We start from the raw sequence: 19,550 nt of genomic DNA on the forward strand, positions 1-19,550 counted from the left end.
TATGGCTTCCCACAATATTTAATATACTAATCAGTCTTTATTAATTATATTTTAAAGTCTGGGCTTTACTATTCTGTACATTTATGTTGTTTGACTCTTACATCATTATCATTGTCCCTATACAATATTTTGTGCAACTCCTGAAAATTTCTTTTAATTGAATGATACCCTTCCCATTTTCCTGAACTTTTATTTTAGGGGTAGGGAGTACTGAAATTTAGATATTCAAATCCCCATTTGAATTAAAAGCTATAGTTCACTTAAAATAATAAATCATAATAAAATAAAATCTAATATTTAGTAAAATAACATTTAACGAGCATATACCAAATGCTAGGTATTGTGCAATACACTTTACGTGAAATCTCATTACACCAACATAAACATCCTTTGAGTCAAGTTGCAGATTATAAAACCAAATTTGAACCCAGTTTTGTATGACTACGGAGCCCACATTCTTAACCAGTGGTTGACAACTTTTTTAAGAAAGGGCCTGATAGGGAATATTTTAAGTTTGTGGGCCATATGGTCTTTGCCACAATGGCCCCACTTTGCTGTCGTAGCAAGAAAGCGGTTTGAACAATATGTAAATGAATGGGCATAGCTGTGTTCCAGTAAATTTGATTTACAAAAGAAAAAAAAAAAAAAAGTAGTGTGCCTACAGGCCACAGCTTGTGGTCCCCTGCTCTTAACCAGCACATCACACTGGCCTAGTTCTTTCTCAAAGCTGCCTTGATTACCACATAGATCAAATTTTTCTGCTTCTGGACATCTACCACAGCAACTGTTGTATCACCATCCTAAATCATATATCCTTGTTTACATGAAAATATCTTGCAATGTCTTCTTTTATTAACTATATTGACAAAAGATTATGCCAAGGAGTAAGTGATTTTATGTATTTAGTTTTATCTCTCTATAGCACCCAATCCCATGCTATACATTGTAGTAGTTTAGAAATTCATAGGAGTATATCTGGAGAGTTTTGTCCCAATAAAGCCACTCACCTAAGGTCACATAATAGAAATGCAAAAACTGGACAATAATAAAGATGTTGATATGGAAATGCAGACAACTGCAATATAGCCAAGGTTCTATGGTCAACATCTTTAATTATGGGTTTTTTTAATGTAGAAAAAAGATTTGTTTCCATTTTCTCAGTTCCAATTTTCTCCTCAGACTTCCCTATCTCAAGGAATCATAATTTATCAAACCTGTAAGCCCATGAAGTATTATTGTTAAGAATGAGTCATAATCATGGTATATAGATGTTGATAATATTTTTCACTTTTTAGAAAGGGGTAAAAGCTCCATTTTCCAGTATTAAAAAGTTTTAGTATAAGTTCCTCTCTATGAAAAAATGGACACAACATTGTAAAATGACTATAACTCAATACAAAAAGTTAAAAAAAAAAAAAAGAAACAATGGCTTATTTTGCCTCTTCAAGCAGATAGGATTTGTTTTAAGATTTGTTTATTATTTAATTGTTCTTTCATTTACATTATATCCATTTTTTTTAATGCCATCTATATAAAGATTCTTTTTTACTTTGAGGCTTAAAGGAGATTTAAAATAGCATCATCCTTTCAAGGGTTACTGAATATGTCTCCAATGAAAAGCACGGGACAGTATTACATGTGGTATGAGCTAGATGGTCTTTTAACCAGAGATACCGTCAGTCTCTGAACAATGCTTTTGCCCACAGACTTGAAATTTGGTAGCCACAGAAGTGAAAACTTGGTGTAAGAAGGTTAGAGTTTTCTAATCTGGGGAAAAAACAAACAAACAAATGAACAAACAGGAAACGCTGAGTCAGAAGGAGAAGGAATACAGTGTAAAGTTAGCATGGGTTTAATGGTCAGGCTACGGCTGCCACTATTGACTGATAACCCAAAAGTCGTATTCAAACCACTGTTCCCCTGCTTCATCTACCGCAAAGGCCAAAGTCCTTGTTATCTCAATATTCCTTAAAGTTAGGGGCAGCTACATGCCACAGGCCAGTGAGTCCACAACGGACATTCACTAGAAGTCACTGGGAAAGATTTTACTTCCTGATTAGAAGAGAAAGACTCTACAGGCACAAACATTCCTCATTCTTCCTGCCCAGAACTAGAACATGGTATCTGGATCTGCAGAAGAACCCATCTTGAATCAGGCACCATAGGAAGCATGAGGACAAAACCCTGACAACACCGAGCCTCTAAACAAAAACAACAACAACTCCTTTCCTCTAAACTTCTTGTCCTGGAAAAAAAATCCAGCCCCTGTTATTTAAGGTCATTGTGTGTAAAACTTGCAGATGAAAGCATTTCTAATTGATACATACTTGAAAACTTTTAAAATTGTCAGTTACTTTTGGGTCACATAATGGGACCAAAATTGGCTTTTAAGATAATCTTAGATAATACGATTTCTTTCTCTTTCAAAATGTTTAATTTCATATTACTAATTATTAGCTAAAATCTGCTATTATATTAAAATGAATAGTTACTATTAGGCTTTTATTCTTTTGTTATTGACATTTTCTTTTTAAAAGAACAAATCAAAAACTTTGAAACAGAAAAAGTTACTTTTCTGACTTCGATTTAGTGAATGTACCTTGTGCAATATCTCTTAATATAATTTTTAAAAGTTCCCTGACTTAGCAAAGGCAAAAATTATACCATTGTTACTCAGCTGTGAGAATACTGGCACGTACAAGTTTCATCTAGCATTGTATGTCAAGTGACATACGATATAAAATACAATTTAACCTGCCTTAGATATAGAACAAGTGATTTAGGATTATTACATAGAGGAGGAGGTTTCTTAACTGGAAGGCTGAGTGTATCTAAAAAACATTAACTGCTTCAATGATTTTAAATTGCTTTGTGAAGTACACAACAATTAAATGCTCCAATAACTGATTTAATAAAAGTGAATGGCAAAAATTATACATCATAATACAGTATCTGTACACACTATTAAAAGGTGAAAAAACAATCAGATTAACTCTTCAAGTTACACAGGGTTGAAAGACCTTACATAAAACTTAGCTTTTCAAAACAAAATTTAGGTTATTAAGAAAATGACAGCAGCAATCCAAAGTGGGGAAAATATCGAAAGTATCTCAGTGAGCTCTTCCGGGTCCATTCAAAAGAAGCTAAGACACTATGGGGGAAATGGACTACAAGTTGATAGGTACTCACTAAATTGCTAGGTTGTGCTAGAGAAACTACTTTCTGACACTTGAGTTACTGTTACTGGGAACTTTGGCATATCTAGGAAAAACAATACACTTAGGAAAATGAGGTTATTAAATCAAAGTAAATTCCATCTGCACTTCCTTCCCACACTAAATTACGAGCTGTGAGCTCAGAAGGCTCGTTCCCTAGGCTGAACCAGAATAGGGCATTGAAGCAGCGGCTAGAACTGGAGGTACCACGCAGACTTCTGCAGCTATGCTGTCCACGAGGCCAGCGCTGAGCACTGCCAAGGCCAGATCTCAGAACTCACCCCTTCCCCATGCTGGCTCAACGATGATAAATACCTGTGCCATTTAGATTTTATAAGCCTGAATAAGGTCTCCCAATGTAACCATTTCACTGAAAATGAAACACTCAAGAGCAGTTACATTTTAGTTAAGGTAAAACTTCATATGACATTTATGTCTTTTTCTCTAAGCCCCTATTTCCAAGTGTCCAGCAAAAAATCACTGAATGTGTGTATATATGTGTAGTAGGGACTGTTACTTAAAAGTACATCTTTAAGTCACAAAAGTTCTAGAGGCAGGGAGAGACCACACAACTCCCAACTGGCACTGAATTGAAAACTTTATATCTAATGTATTTACACATGTGCGAGGTTGTAGTTAATAGCAATGTTTGCTCTATTCATTCAGAAATCCAACAAAAGACAGTGATATTTATGTTTAGCTCAATATAAGCAACTCTTGTGGGCAGAGGGCTGAATTTAGTGCTAAAAGAGATATCTAAAAAAATTTGTTTTTCTAGTTCTGCTTGTTTGTGAAAAATGTAAAAAGATCCTTCATTATAGATTGTCAAATATTTAAATAAACTGTTGCCAAATACAGACTATGTATAAGGCTCTCAAAGTAAATACTAAGGTAAGTTCTGAAGATACTAAGAACCTGGTGAGGAAAACAGGAACTCAGTTAACTCTACAAAAGAGACCATGCTAAGCATTAAGAGTAAGGCCAATGAAACATGAAAAGATTAATCATCATTTCTAAGCCAATTTGTACTTGATAGATACATAGCTGATAGCATGCTAGTACAGGCTTATTAAAAAGTACACAAAAGACAGGCAAATATCTGCTATTATTAAATTTACTATTAAATAACTATTTACAATTAACAAGAATTCTCCAGGTCTTATAATAATAAAAGAAAAATCACATTTGAATTCTTAATTCTAATGCTAATCAGATTGATTTGTTTCTGGAAGGTCAAGTGCAAAAACAATAAATGCCCAATTCCACATGTGCTTAAACACAATCAGTCTGACTCTTTTCTTTTTTTTGGAAAGAATGATTAGAAAGATGGAGGAGCAAGTTCAATTTTTATAGGATGAAACATGCTTTTTAAAGATAAGCTTCAACAAAGGTACTTCACTTGAGACAAACAGTGGTGAGCCAAGGCTTCCCTGGCTGTGAGACGCAGGCCTTGAGTGACACCGGGGAGAGCCTTTTTCCTTACCTATAACTCCCTGTCTCTAGGATGAATTTAGAAATGTTGGCACACAAAGTTGTAGGTAAGTCTCTGCAGTTCACCCAGTCTGAATCATATTGGGCCCAAGTAACACTTTTGCAAAGGCTAACCAGCACAAAGACACTCTCAGACGGCCTAATGCATAATAATTATTCTGTGAGGTCAACTGACTCTTGTCTGTCAAAGTGCAAATGTCTCAATGTGTACGTTAAAGAAGTACCGGCCAACACTTCTAATGCGGTAAGTGGTTACAGGGCAACCTCTTTGTGCTGAGCATGATCTAAGTTGCTGAGAATGAGCAGGAGCTAATAACTTACTTTAAAAACACTTAACCAAACTTCAGGGACTAATGCGGAAAACAACAGACGTTAAGATGAAAATAAAACAAAAAGAAATCTTTACCTTCGTATAACAATTAATCCTGATCCTCAAAGCAGTGTTTCACCTTAGGAGTTTGTTTTAAAATAGGGTGGGTGTGTGTGTGGGGGGGGGTCTTGTTCATCTTTGGTGTCTGGTTCAAGTACCTCTGTTATTAAGGAGGAAAACATCAGTTTTTACTTTTTAACATGATGTTCAAATCATACTAAGTTTCACTCAGAAGTGAATGTATTCATGCCGGATCTTCTCTGCTTTGCTTCAATAACCCATGATCATTCAAAACCTAATGAATTAATGACAGTGTGAGTCTAGTTAAAATGACAATGTAGGAAAGTACGGTCTCCCACTATGGGTACCGACCTCTAGAAATTAATAATTGGTGGAAAAAGGCCATGAAATCACTTATAGGCATTTAACTAAAAAAAGATCAAATTTCTTTTTTCTCTTGCTAAGAGTATGTTTCTCAAGACAGTGTTCTTCATATCTATTCCCCCTTGTATTCCACTTTCCCCCCCTTCCACCACCCGCACCAAAACCATTTGATCTTGAACCTCCTTTAAATCTTGCTCTTTTGTGCTTCATGTATCAGTGAATCCTCCTGCTAGAAAAAAAAAAATCCATGCTACTCAATTATTTTCACATAATAGGGTTACAGTTAGAATTTTAAATTAAAAGAAAGTGCAAAGTATATTGTAATTTGAAATTAACCAAGTCTTTTGGCTAAAGGACATTAATCCCATGAGCTCCTTCCACTCAAGAGACATGCAGCACTCCAATGATTTTTCTCTCTCACCACATAAACATTCTGATAGCCATACACAAATAGTAAAAATCGAGAGCAGAAGAATATGCTTTTAACGTAGGTAGTGCTTTACATAAAATTATAAACAGTCATATGACGAACCTTCTCAATGCCAGGAACATACAATCAAGAAGTCTTCAGATTATCTGAGATTTAATGTGAACACCAATTTAAAATGTCTCAAGGGTTCAAGGTAACAAATACTCAAGTGCCACATATTGCCAGTGATTTTTCTTCTGTATAAAAACATGGTTTTCTTACTCCCAATGATACAGGAACTCAATCTTTTTCACTGACACAATTAAAAGAATCCAAATCTTGAAAACAGGTGAAAAAGCCAGTACTTTAATGCCAGACTCATTCATTCCTAATAAGATTCTACCCTTTTTGATACTTCAAAGCAGAAGACCCATCAACAGATAGGAATCAAAGTACATCTGAATTTCAACTGTTTTGATATTTATTTTCTCATTTACTTGATTATTAACTGATTCTTAACCAAATCCTTTCAAACAGATCTTATGATAAAGACTGCGAAAGAACGTCATTGTTGGTATTATTATTAATTATTATTATTACCTAGGGGAAATAACCCAGTGACAGTTAAGTATTCAGTTTCACCAGATGAATCAGTAGCAGAGCCTGAGAGAGAATCTAACACTCTGATTCAGGACAATCTACTAAATCAGAAATAACAAAGGCAAACACAATATTTTCCAAGCCCAACTACACCCTAGTACCTATTTTTCCCCCTAAAATCATTTTCACAGAGTCACATCAGCTGTGTAGATTAATAGACTCTCCCATGATGTAGCAAAGATAAAATCCCACCCTTACCATGGCTGCTAAGTTTAGTGGTTAGTGTTGCTTTTTCTTTCTTCTAGGCTCTGCTGTTTTTAATATGTACCTGGTCTACTTGAGGACAATCTAAGAGCAGCTATTTTTCTAAGATCTGTCCCTCCATATATTTCTCAGGTATGAGGGTATGGAAGGGGGTGTTGGAGTATATACATTGATAAGTCACTTAGGATTGTCAGTAGTAACACTCAGTAGGACTGAACTTTAAGCTATGAAGGGAATTCTTTCCAACCATCTCTTTTCAAATAAGAATTTTGCGTACATTACAGAAATAAAACCAAAAAATCATGAGAAAATCAGCAAACCATGAAAACAAGAAAATAGAAGGTAATTATTCCGTTTTATTGATCCTAGTTCAAAAATCAAAACAAAACAAAACAAAAAAAACAGATTAAAGTATTCAAGCCGACTCTGAAATATACAACTGTCACAATGAAAGCATTTCAGAGCAACATGTACTGCAATATGCTACTATGATTAAAAGCCATGTAATCTGAGGAATCTCTGTAACAAAAAGAAAAAGAAAAAGAACTAGGCAAATAGCTTTTTACAGACTTTTCTAAAGAGAAAAGCCTGTAATTTTATCATAGTCACACAAAGGTAAATGTGACTTTCATCTTTATCTAGTATTAAAACAAATTTTCATCCATAGGTATGTAACTACATTCAAAGATACCACACTTGGTTTAATACTAAGAATAAACTATTATTTTATGATACTATTACATGTGTTTTAAAGCTGAACCCATCATAACACATACTAAGGAAAATCACCTAGCACATACTCTCTGAACAGAAAAGATCCCTGCACAGCTTTTCTTGTACTTTTGTTTTTAAAAATGTACAAATATTACCAGACACAAATGAGAGAATAAGGAGCAGCAATGAAATACACCATATGTTCCCACTGTAGGCTGAATCCTGGTCTTTGTTCCAATATTTCAGAGCCACTGGAAGGAAAGCTAAGTATCCATTTATTAAAATACGTCTTTACATTATTGCTAGCAAAAGTTATACTTTGGATAGGTTCAGTCATCTTGAGTATAACTGCCCGCCTATATCTGCTTCTTTTATAGAGATCTCTTTCAATTCTATGAACCTGCAGTATAACCACCCTGGAAAACAGGTCAGTAGCAGGACAATCTGATAAAAACAACGTAAAGGGTAGATAGTGAAGAAGACTCCAAAGTTATTTTCCTAGTGAAAGAGTACTAAAGTAATTCTATAACAATGACAAAATTTTTGTTTTTTTTACCAGCTACGCACCTATCCAAATATCATCCACCTTTTCCTCAACGAGCAGGGTTTCCCTCAATCTTAAAATCTCCCAGAACAGTTTTAATGGTACAACTCAAACCAAAATCACTAACCACGCCCTTTATACCGAGTCAAGCCACATTCTGCTTTTTATTCCCCCTCAAAGTCCAAAAACGTACATCTTTCACCTAAAAGGGTTTGCACCAGTTCCCTAACCCTAGTCAGAGACTCTTTTTCGCTGTGCCTCGATATAATTCCAGTTGGAAAACGCTTTCTCCCGGGCAGAGCAGACGCCCAGAAGAGACACCCACGCTTACCTCCCGCACACCTGCAACCCCTGACGGGATGCTGGAGCTGAGGCTCTGAGGACTGCGCTCCGCTCCCGTTCCTGCTCTCCTCTCTCCCGGGAAACTACAGCCCAGGGTGCGCCTCTGGCTGCCACAGGGACCTAAGCTCCGCCTCCCCCTCCTCTAGTTGGCGAATTCAGCAGCTGTTGCTCCTCCCCCTGCTGTTCCGGCTGCTGCCCCGGCTGGAGGCGGCGGGAAGCGGCTTTCCTGGTACCTTCGCGCTCCCCGCACTTCTGCGGCTGCTCTGCTGCTTCCCTTCTGTTGGGACCCCTCTTCCCTGTGTGACCTTACACCTGGAGCAGACTCCCGCCCCATTCGGGCACCTCCACGAAAAGCCCAGGCGCAACCTACCCCTGCCCAACCCGCAGGTCTGGCCGCCCGGTGGGCCTGGTTCTTGGCCACTATCGGGGAAACTGCTTCTTCAGCCAGGGCGCATCCCCACACCACGCCTCCCTCTGCCCTGGCGATTCCCCAGCTGCTTCCTCTCCGCCCGTACGGCGTCCACAGCTCAGCCGCCCCACGTTCCCCACTCGGAGCTCTTCCCCCACCCCCGTTCCTTCCTCGGCTCCACTAGCCCGCCCCCACAAAGGGTGAGTTGCCTGCGGGGCCGACCCTGCATCCTGATTGGCGCAGGTGAGGGCTGACCCCTCCCTTCCTCTTCTTTCCGTGCACCCTCTCTCTTCTTCTCACCTCCTCCCGCAAAGGCAGGGAACTCTCCTACTATTGGCCGAAAGTGTCCCCACCCATCGCCTTAGGCTTCACCGCACAGCCTGACGGGAATTGTAGTCTCCTACGTGCAGGAATTGCCGACGACGCCGGCGAGTGGGACTACGAGTCCCCATAGGCCCCTGCGCGACTCCGGCTGGGCAGGATTCCGGACAACGCCTGGTTCCTCTCGGGTCCTTCCGGCGTCGCCGGAGTGAATTGATCCGGGAGTTGAAGAGGGCTCCAAAGGTGGGAAGTGAAGTCAGTGCCTCAGTTGCCGGTAAGGTATGACTGTTCTGTCCCAGTCCTGATAGCCCCTCGCGGAGCAGAAGAGGTCTGGGGTCACACGGCGGCCGTGGCTGAGGCACTCGGGCTTGGCTCTGGCAGGCGGAGAGGACGGGGCTGGGAACGGGGCCCTATGGGCGTAAGCGAGGTTACCCTACGCGAGTGGCGTAAAGCGGGTTTGTAAATGCCGCCTGCCTTGCTCGGCCCTGAACGCCTCCAGGAAGTCTCCTCTAGGTGGGGGCGGGAGGGGAAGGGCGAGGTTGGCCTCTGGTGCCCCCGGAGAAGGGAGAGGGCGGATGTGCCTGGGGTGGGGTCCTCTGAAGGTGTGGCTTGGGGCGGGGAGATGAAGCTGCTGTTTTCCCCTTGATGTAGAAGTGGGATTGGGAAGGAGTGGAGGAAGGAAGGCGCTGCTTTTGAGGTCAGTCGGTTATGCCCTTTGAGGGAAGAGGAGAACTATAGAAGGAACAGCAAATGTTGACAGAGATCTACGGATTCAGTTCCAGTTTCATGATGTGGTCCCTCTAAAGAGGTAATTTTACCCTAAACAGAGAAGCTTAACCCCTTTAAGATGTTAATTCCTAAGATGTGTTTACACCTTTGCAGTTTTCAAAGAGCATTCACAGTGGGATGCTAATGAAGAAACTGTAGGGATAGGTGACGTGCCCAAGGTCACACAGGTAGGTTCAGATCTTAATCTAATCCAGTTGTAATTCAGCTTCTGAATCAGAGTTGCTGCACCAGAAAGAAAGAGTAGGGAGGTGGTATTTTTTGAAGAGGGTGGAGAAAGTTGCAAAGTAATACATTTTAGGTATTTCTAAGAAGCCATCTGTGAAGTGAAGAGTTTTTTTGAGCTGGGGAGAGATTCCTCAATAAATGCAGCACACACTGTAACCGTTTGGAAAAATAAGAAGAATCAGTTTCAACCTATTTTTTTCCTTATATTAGAGGCATGCTACAGTTTTAAAGGGTAGTTAGTGGGAAAGGAGAAAATCAGGTAACAATATATTTCATCTTTACAGGTGAAAGATACTCTTTTTCCCTTCCTAACTTAGTGTTTTTATCCTCATTTTGTAAAACTGAAAGCAATGGGATTGGAATTCTTTCACGAAAGTTATTTTACACTTTTTCAAACAATATAGCACCAAGAGAGTATCTAGTGTGCTCGTACTATGAGGGAAGATACATTGCATTTCCTGGAGGTACCATCACATTTCTGTTGATTTTTATTTATTTTTCCCCTCATTTTCTTGACTTGGTGTTGTGTGTGTGTGTGTGTGTGTGTGTATGTGTATGTGTGTAAATAGTAACATCAGGCTCCAGTGTACTTTAATTTTCTTAGCATCATCTGGGACTTTTAACTCATCCTTATTTTACATTAAAGAGTGGAAAAATAGGACATTTGTGTTTTATATTGAATGTAAAGCAGTATGCTTGTTCCAATCTTATCCTTTATAATTATTATGACCAATTGTAATTACAGTTCATAATTACTAGACAGTTCTTTAATAGAATTTTAAGAGTATGTTCATTGACAACAAGACTTTCTCCGTAAGTTTATATCTGAAAATCAGGTATCTACTGATAGCTCGTAATCAACTATGGTTTACAGCTATATAAATTGACCATTGAAATATGCTGCATTTTGAATATACTCTGCAGATATTAAAATTATCCACAATGTGTTTGATTTGTGAGAGCAAAATTTCTAGGACCCAGAGGTACTATTACATTCCCCTATGATTGAAGTTAAGATGGTGTGAAAATTAATATGACTTTTTTAAAATAGAAGAGAGGTATGATACTGTTGAATGAAATAAAATCAGGAATAATTAGCACCATGAGTAAGTGGAGCAGTACAACAAGGAAGGAAGACTGACTAAACAAATGGAAAATTATGTGGGTTTAACTGGCTCTATGCTGAGTTAGAAGGTGCGGTGGTTTAAGTTGATCATAAACTGAACATGAGTCAGTGATAGTAAAGCAATAATGTTAAAGTATTTTCTATATGGCAGTGTTAAGGAATTAAATTTTGTTGGAGGAAGTGAGAAATGAGTTCTTCTAACTTTTGGCATGCAGCTGGGAGGTTGTGGAATGAGCTTTCAAACCCAAAGTCAGGAAAATTTGGAAATGAGTAAAATTAATGTAATGCACTTGTCTAATGTGTGTTAGTTTTTGTCCTTGATTCAGTTCTACCACTAGCTTCTCTACAGCCCTGAGGTCCATTACAGTTTTGATATTTCACCCATGGGGAATGGTGAGCAGTAGAATGGTGGAATAATGTTTCTATTGTATTTATCATCTTTCAGTCATATGCTGGAGTACTGTGATCATTTTGGATCTCTGTATATTGAATAACAGGGCTCACAGAGTGATGTGTATCCTTGTACTTCTATAGTAGTTTGCAGTTCCCCAGTGTCCACGTTTGTTCTCATTTTGGGTTTTGTAGGAGCCTTGTGTCAACTTTTGGACATGATCTCTGACAGGGCTTAGGATGTGTCCCATATACATATATCTCTTTTTCTTTGAGCATATGAGGTGTTTAAGAACAGGACTGTTGTATTATCATTGTGTTCCCAGTAGGTAAAACAGGTAACTGAGTACCTGTTTACAAAGAGAATAAAATAAAGAGGTTCATATTGGTTAAGTGCAGTGTCTTGTAACTAATAACTGATGGAACCAAGACATAATCCAGGTCTTCTGACTACAGATCTTTAATATTGTGAAATAGAGACTCAGTTCCCTTAGATTCTTTTCCATGAGAAAAAGACTTAAATTACTTAAATATTCAGATACTATTACCATCTTACTCTGTTTAATGCTCACAATTTATCTTTTGTCTCCTATTTAGCTCTCCATTCCCAGGCTTTCTCATTTACTGTGCCATCCGGTTACTACCTACATAAGCTTTTCCTGACTTGGGGGCCTTTGTACGTGTTCCATCCTCCTGCCTGGACTGCTTCCCCTCCCCTTCCCAAGTCTAGCCAACTCCTAGTTAATTTTCAAGTCTCAGTTTAAATGTCATTCCTCAGGGGAATGTTCTCTGACCTTTGACCCCTCATTCCTGAAACCAGAGTGGGTTCCCACTATGTTTCCACCATACTCTGTACTTCTTTGAACATCATCACAATAGGAACTTAATTATTTCAGTGTTTAATTGATAAATGTCTCCCTCACTAGACTGTAAGCTACCTGGGCAGGTCCCTCCCATCTGTCATGTGCCTTACCTCACTACTTATACAGTATGTGGCACAAAATAAATGCTCAGTAATTACTTGCTGCATTTATGAACAAGTGATTGAATGAGTGCATTCATGCACAGTGCCTCTGCTACGGACAGAAATACAGAAATGTTTATAAAAGAGATATAAAATAAAATCCTACCTTGGATAAAAAGGAGTCATTGACAGAAGTTAAGTGTAAACTGTAGAAAGATGTTTGTTTTTTCTTGGAGGTCTTTATAATCAGGATAGTTTTCTATGTGGAAATGGCAAAAGGGTCTCTTACAACAAAATTTCTGTATAACAGAGCATTTTGGAGACCTTATCACCATTCTGCTTTTGCAAGCAACATTCATTATAATAAAATATAGAAAGAAGAAACTAACTTTCAGTGGATTCTTTTCTTCCCTATTGTTATCTCATTTTGTCCTCAGCAAAATTCATGCTTTTTTCTCCTTTCTTTGTTGTTTTGTTTTGTTTTTTAACCATGGTATCTTATTTGAATTTTACCTTTAATATAACTTGCCTTAGACAAGGTGGCTGTAAAATTGAGTAATGCTTATTTCAGAGGAGCTTATAGTTTGAGCTTCTTGGAAATTTTCATGTATCAGAGGGTCCTAAGGTAATATCTTATTTGCTTTAAACCTATATACTTATGAGAGTAAAAATATTATTTTCAAAACATGCAAACTGAATTTCAGGAATAAATTGTGTTAGTCTTTGGTTCTGAAAACAAATTTTCTAAACCTTCACAGTACTATAATAAAGGCATAGAATAAATTCAGCGGCTTAGCTGCTGTTACCTTAAATGCCATTGTGAATTTACCAATTCAGTCTCCCACAAGATACTGTCCAAAAGTGATTGCTGATATTTGGCTTGAAAGCCCAGTAATGCTCCCAGTTTATAAGTCTTTGAGAAGTCCTAAACTTACTTTTTTAGACAGTAGGTTCCTGTGTTATTGGAATCTTGGGTAAAAAATTCATATTGACCTGGCATACCAATATGTGGAGGATAAAACTAAAGTACTGCTTCTTATATCTTGTTGGATTATTAAGGTCATTATGATAGGTAATGTTACTAAGAATTTTAAGCTAATTCCGTGATAAACAATTATTTCTCCATAATATAAACTGCAGGAGTGATTTCAAAGATAAATAGTGTGATTGATGGTGTATATTATTGTTTTTGAAATGTTATAGAAAGTTGCAGTTTTAGAGATTTACTTTTTAATAGGACACACAGTGTAAAAAATGAAAGCATCTTTATTGTAACAATCAGAAATAATTTATTTGCAGAAAGATAAACAATTTAGTTTGGTGGTCCATTTTTGAATGTATGAAGGTGAAAAATTCAGTTTTCTTATTTTATCTACACAATTGTGTCTTGAATGTAATGTGATATTACCATCTTATTTTTCAGGGTCACCCATATGTTTTTGGTATGCATAATTTTTTTTAACCACCTAAAAAGTGAAATGAATCTATTCAATCTTAATCTCACTCTGCAGTTGCCTGGAATCAAATAAAGAGGGGATTTTTGTCAGCCAGCTTATGAATTATTGGATAACAGCAGCAGAACATATTATTTGGAACATATAACAGTAGTGGTAGTTGCTACTGTTTATGCAGGCCAGTTCTTGGAAATAAGCTTACCAGAAGTAAGTTAGCTTGCATAATAATGAAACGTTGGTTTGTTCATTTATCAAATGTTCCTTAAATATATATCATGTATAAAATTGCCTTAAATCTTGTTTGGAATGAGCTGGGTTATAATAGGATAGCCAGTATTTATTGAGCAGTAACTAAGTGCCAGATATCATGCTAAACATTTTGCATGAGCTCATATAATCCTTGCACCAACTCTTATGAGTTAGAGGCACTATTATCCCCAATTTAAATGAGAAAACTAAAATACAGGGAGGTTAAGTAACTTTCTCAAGGTCTCAAAACCACTTACTGCTTGGAATTAGGATTTGAATCCATGCTGAGCAACTCAAGAGACCGTATTTTTAATCATTACATTAAAAATGATGTTGGTGATTGAGCTCCATTAGGGGGCAGTTAGATTTAGAGTTAAAATTATATAGAGAAGTTGTATCTTAGATGCAAAGATCACCGTGGCAGGCAAAAATTACTTATATTCAAACTTATTCTTAAAAAAAAAATCACTTAGGAGTTACCACATTGGAGACTAATACAGCTTCAACACAACTTATTTTTCCTCTAGCATTAGAATAGAATTACTTTTCCTTTGGAGTGCTGGGTCATGTATTTAACTTGTTATTCAGAGCTCATGTTGGAAAAGAAATACGTACATTATGATACAGGAATCACAGTGGGTGAGAGGCATCGTGAGAGGCACTGTGGCTCTAAGTCTGGTGGGGGGAGTAGCAGATCCATATGTTTTATCTCTTTCACTCTGGGGCTTGTATACATGGAATGGAATTATGATCACCTGTATATTTCAATAGTTATTTTCCTTTTTTTGTTTTCTTAGAAGAAAATGTCAAGCATGGCCATTGAATTTGCGTAGGGTAAGTGTATGTATAGTGTGATACAGCTGTGCTCCCTGGAGTTATGTGAAGTGGCAGCTTGACATGTATTTCTTTATGGTCTGTCTTCCCTGCAAGACTGCACACCCTCAGGGACATGGACTGTATCTGACTTTTCATCTCCGCATCTCCCAGCTAACACTGCTGCTGACTTTGACTGTGCAGAGCACTGTGCTAGGCGCCAGAAAACGGAAAAGAGTAAAACTTCTGTACAGTGTTTATAATTTAGTGGCTATTAGGGAATGGAAAGGCCATCATACGGGCATTTAGCCTTTCTGATTTATTAAGTACTGGCACATGTATCAGTTCATTTGATAATTTTGGTCAGAGCTGATAGAAAGGGGGGAAAGTGGTAGTTTCTCTAACTTAATGTCTGGTCCCTGGCACTGAAACATGCCTCTCTGCCTTAATTAACCATGCTGCCTTCAGGATGAACTGGAACTCCAGTGGAGTTTGGAGTTAAGGAGGGACAAAACGCTAAGACGTTAGTTACACCCCTGCTGCCTTCTTAGACTTTATATGTTTGCTGCAAAAAGAGGCAATTGGGAATGGTAACTGAGTCAGACCTGGCCTCCAGACTGGAGCTGCTCCCTATACGAGTTCATGTTGTTGCAAGGCTTTCTTAATTTAATTCCAAAGGATTTTGAATAATGCTATGGTCTTTTACTCAAAAGTAGATGCTTGTGGATGCCTTTATAGTAAAATTGGCATTTTGGCAATACTGTCAAAACTTGAGAGATTTCTGAGGTCCTGTCTGAATTTTGGTGTGCTTTGTTGAAAAATGAATTACAGTTTTACAAATGAAGGTTACAGGAGAGGAATCATGTATACAATATAAGCAATTTTATCACTCTATCTCCTTCATTTTTTTCTTGTGACTAATAGCATTTTTATTTGAGATCAGTTGGGAGCTGAAGGTGAAGTTAAATGTCATCATCAACATAGAATCTTGTCCTTATTAGCACCTCCTCTTAAACAAATGAGCCAGAGTCCATTTATTATCTGGGGATAATAATTTTATCAACATTTGAGTGCCTTTGTGGCAGTGTTTTGGTGCAAAGAAATTTGATAAGGTAAAGGAAATACGCATTGTATACTGTAGAGAACTTTAGGCAATAAGGAGTCATTAAGTTAAATGGTAGACATTTAAGATTATAAGTGATACAGAGCAAGTAAGCTTGACCCACGTGGTATAGTCTCTTTACTTGTACTTTCAAGCATAGAGAACACAGGAACAGCATGAGAGCTTAAGTTTAGTTGAATTTCCAAGGGGTTTTAAAGGAAAGCTTTAGCATTATATTGGAAAAATTAAAACATCACAAATACTAATAAAAAGGAAAATACAAAGATGTACCTCAAACACTAAATGACTGTTCAGTTAGGCATTCTTTAATTCATGAACCACTAGATTAAGTAAGAACTTTATGGGCAAAAGATGAGCATATTTAAGGGGACAGATTTATTTCCTGCCTTCCGGCAACTGTTTTCATTTAAATTTTGTTCAGGCCAGAATTTAACAAAAATCTAGGCATTTGAATAGGAAAAAAAAAAGTGAGGATTTCGCAACTAAAGAGATGTGTACTTTTTTCCTCTGAACCTGTTGTGCAGAAATATCTTACCAGCCAGTTATTATTTCTGTTGTTCCCATTTCCCATCAGCTAATTCAGAGGTAACAAGCCTTTTGATTATGTTATCTTTTAATTATCCTGTGTAGATTATCTCCCTTTTATGGATTATTTTGAGAAAGTCTTTGATCACATCTTGATTTCACTCTGCTACCCAGCCTGCTTCTGGGCCACAGCGTTCTTTATTAAATTAATCTATGTACATTAAGAGAATAAAAAGTAATTTTAACACAGACTTGGCAAATAGTTTTAAAATGTAAATTTGATTATCACATTCTTTTAGTATTCCTAAACTGTTATTTGCTTTGGGTGATATATGTAACTTTTTGGGTGGCACAAGTAATTTATTTATGCCTCCATTTTGGCAAGTGGGGGAGAAAAACTTTTAAAAATATACTGTGGAAGTGGCCTTTATGACATTGTGATTTCAGTGTTAGGCTATCCTTGTGTATGCTATGCAGGGGCAGGACTAGACTGAGGCAAGTGAAGGGTCTAGGGTACAGAATTTAAGGAGACACTTGCTATGTCATGCAAGTAAGAACTAAATTTTGTGCTCTAGGCATTGGGTTTGCCCCACCCTAGTTCCAGTCCTGATGCCATGTCAGATTCATCAAATCTTAGATAAAATATCAGTAACTAATAATATGAATTAAATGTTTATCAGATACTGTATCAGATACTGTAACAAGTACTTTATATGCATTTTGTACCCTTAATAACCCCATGAGATGAGTTCTTAAATCAGTGTTTCCAGTGATTTCTCACTGAGTTTAGAGAGATAAATAACTTAAATGATATCACCCACCTGAGCAAAATTCAAACTTAGATCTTTGTTTCAAATCTAAGCACTTACCTAATGCTGTCCATCTGTATGTAGAAAAACTTAATTACTTCTTGTCCATTTTATGATTTCTGTATTAAGAAACTACCACCCCAAAATATGTAAGTTCTTAACACTGACGTGATGCAGTTAACTTTTAAAGTGAGTGAGTCAGAGGTCTCGGCAACACCAAATGGAAGATCCACCAACTTGTGCTACTGAGAACCCTAGGGCGACCTTGAACCAGAGCCACGTTCCAGCTGGCTTTGTAAGCCTCCATACACTCTGCGTGGGGTGCGAGGGTCTTGGCTGTCAGCTGGCTGACCCATGGAGGACACGAGTGTGGAGGACATGAGGAGCAGGGCAGGTGAGCCTAAAGGCACATCAGTTGGGCAGGCTGACTCGCATGTCCTGTACAGTAGGTTACAGCAGCTCAGTAGCATATTTTAAAATATGTCACTATTTGTTTAGTTTCTTAATGTGAACTTCTGTGGACTTTCATTTCTAAGTTGTGAAATTTGGAGATTGGACTAGATAATACATAGTAATGTACAGTAATGGCTATTTTCCCTTTAAAATTTTAGGGTTTTAGGGCCTTAACATGTAGATCTCGTAAATGCATAAGCATGTGACAACAGTACAGATCAGGTTACCGGTATGAGATTGAGATCCGAAACTCTGAATTATGGAAAAAATTTAGGTCCAGGTGTCTTTTGCCAGCCCTTACCCTTACTATGTGGACCACTCACCTTTGTTCTCACAGTGCTTTGCTCATAATGCTGTGTAGTGATTGTCCTAGAGCAGTGGTTTTCAAATTGCGGAGAGTGGTGTTTAAGGGCTCCTGTGAGAGGAAGGGCTGATAAACCGTAGTTATTACTTAATACATTTTGTGGATTAATGAACAGTTTAGTGTGTTTTATGTCATATTTAGGATCTGATAAAAGAATTTATTTGAAAAACAAAACAGAGTTCTGCCATTCTAAGGAGGTTTACAATCACTTATCTTCCTCCATTTATCTGGTTTTTAAGAGTCCTTGACCCCCCTGCCGAGATGATTGTATAGAGGACCTGACTTATAGAAAGAGATCTTATCATCCTAGATTAAAATGTAATTAATCTGATATCTAATATTAAATAGTTACTGTGTGCTATGTACTGTTTTCAGTGCTTTATCTGTGATAACTTGTTTAATCTTCACAACCTTAAGAGACAAATACTGTTATTATTCTCATTTCATAGATGAGAAGATTGTTGAATAGAGAAATTAGATAACTTACCCCAGGTCACACAACTAATGCGTGGTAGATGCAGAATTGAGTTCAAGCAAGACTGGTTCTAGAATCACTATGCTTCTTCCTCATCTCTCTAATGACAGTGCTAGCAGTGTTGGCTAACTACAGTGGTCCCCGCTTGCCTATGGGGGTAGGTTCCAGGACCCCTAGTGAATGCCTGAAACTACAGATAGTACTGAACCCCACATGTACACGTTTTTTCCCTATACATACATATTTGTGGTAAAGTTTAACTTACAAATTAGCAAGAGATTAGCAATCACTAATAATAAAATAAAGCGATTACAACAATGCATTTTAATAAAGTTATGTGAATGTGATCTCTCTCCAAGTGTCTTATTGTACTGTACTTACCCTTCTTATGATGCTGTGGGATAATAAAATGCCTACATGATAAGATGAAGTGAAATGATGTAGGCATTGTGATGTAGTGTTAGGCTACTGTTGACCTTCTGACGATACATCAGGAGACTCATCTGCCTCTGCGGATCCTGGTTTATCAAGCCATGATGTCCACAGGTGGGTGTCAGGAGCAGACCGTGTCTGTGGTTGAGGATCTCAGGGTGGAGGGTATGAGGTCACATCATGCTGCTCAGAATGGCGAGCAGTTTAAAACGTATGAATTTCTGGAATTTTCCGTTTAATGTTTTTGGATCGTGGTTGACCTAGAGTAAATGCAACTGTGGATAAGTGGGGGGGGG

The 19,550-nt window shown here is 37.9% G+C and overlaps 2 protein-coding genes across 4 annotated transcripts in view; one reads left to right on the plus strand and one right to left on the minus strand.

Moving 5' to 3' along the window:
- SERPINI1 (serpin family I member 1) overlaps window positions 1–9,045 on the minus strand; it is a 75,187-nt gene extending 66,142 nt beyond the window's left edge. Inside the window, exon 1 of the mRNA XM_010952078.3 lies at window positions 8,323–9,045. The gene's annotated coding sequence lies outside the window, so the exon portion shown is untranslated. The remainder of the gene's footprint in view (window positions 1–8,322) is intronic.
- Window positions 9,046–9,194: 149 nt separating this feature from the next.
- The window catches only part of PDCD10 (programmed cell death 10), a 37,835-nt gene continuing 27,479 nt past the window's right edge, over window positions 9,195–19,550 (plus strand). The window contains exons 1-2 of one of the 3 annotated variants that reach the window (XM_045514563.2): window positions 9,241–9,337; window positions 9,715–9,871. The gene's annotated coding sequence lies outside the window, so the exon portion shown is untranslated. Of the gene's footprint in view, window positions 9,343–9,714; window positions 9,872–19,550 lie in introns of all 3 variants that reach the window. The other 2 variants (XM_010952075.3, XM_010952077.3) reach the window with 2 other exon arrangements.

This window comes from Camelus bactrianus, chromosome 1 (assembly GCF_048773025.1).
Source record: "Camelus bactrianus isolate YW-2024 breed Bactrian camel chromosome 1, ASM4877302v1, whole genome shotgun sequence".
NCBI lineage: Eukaryota > Metazoa > Chordata > Mammalia > Artiodactyla > Camelidae > Camelus > Camelus bactrianus.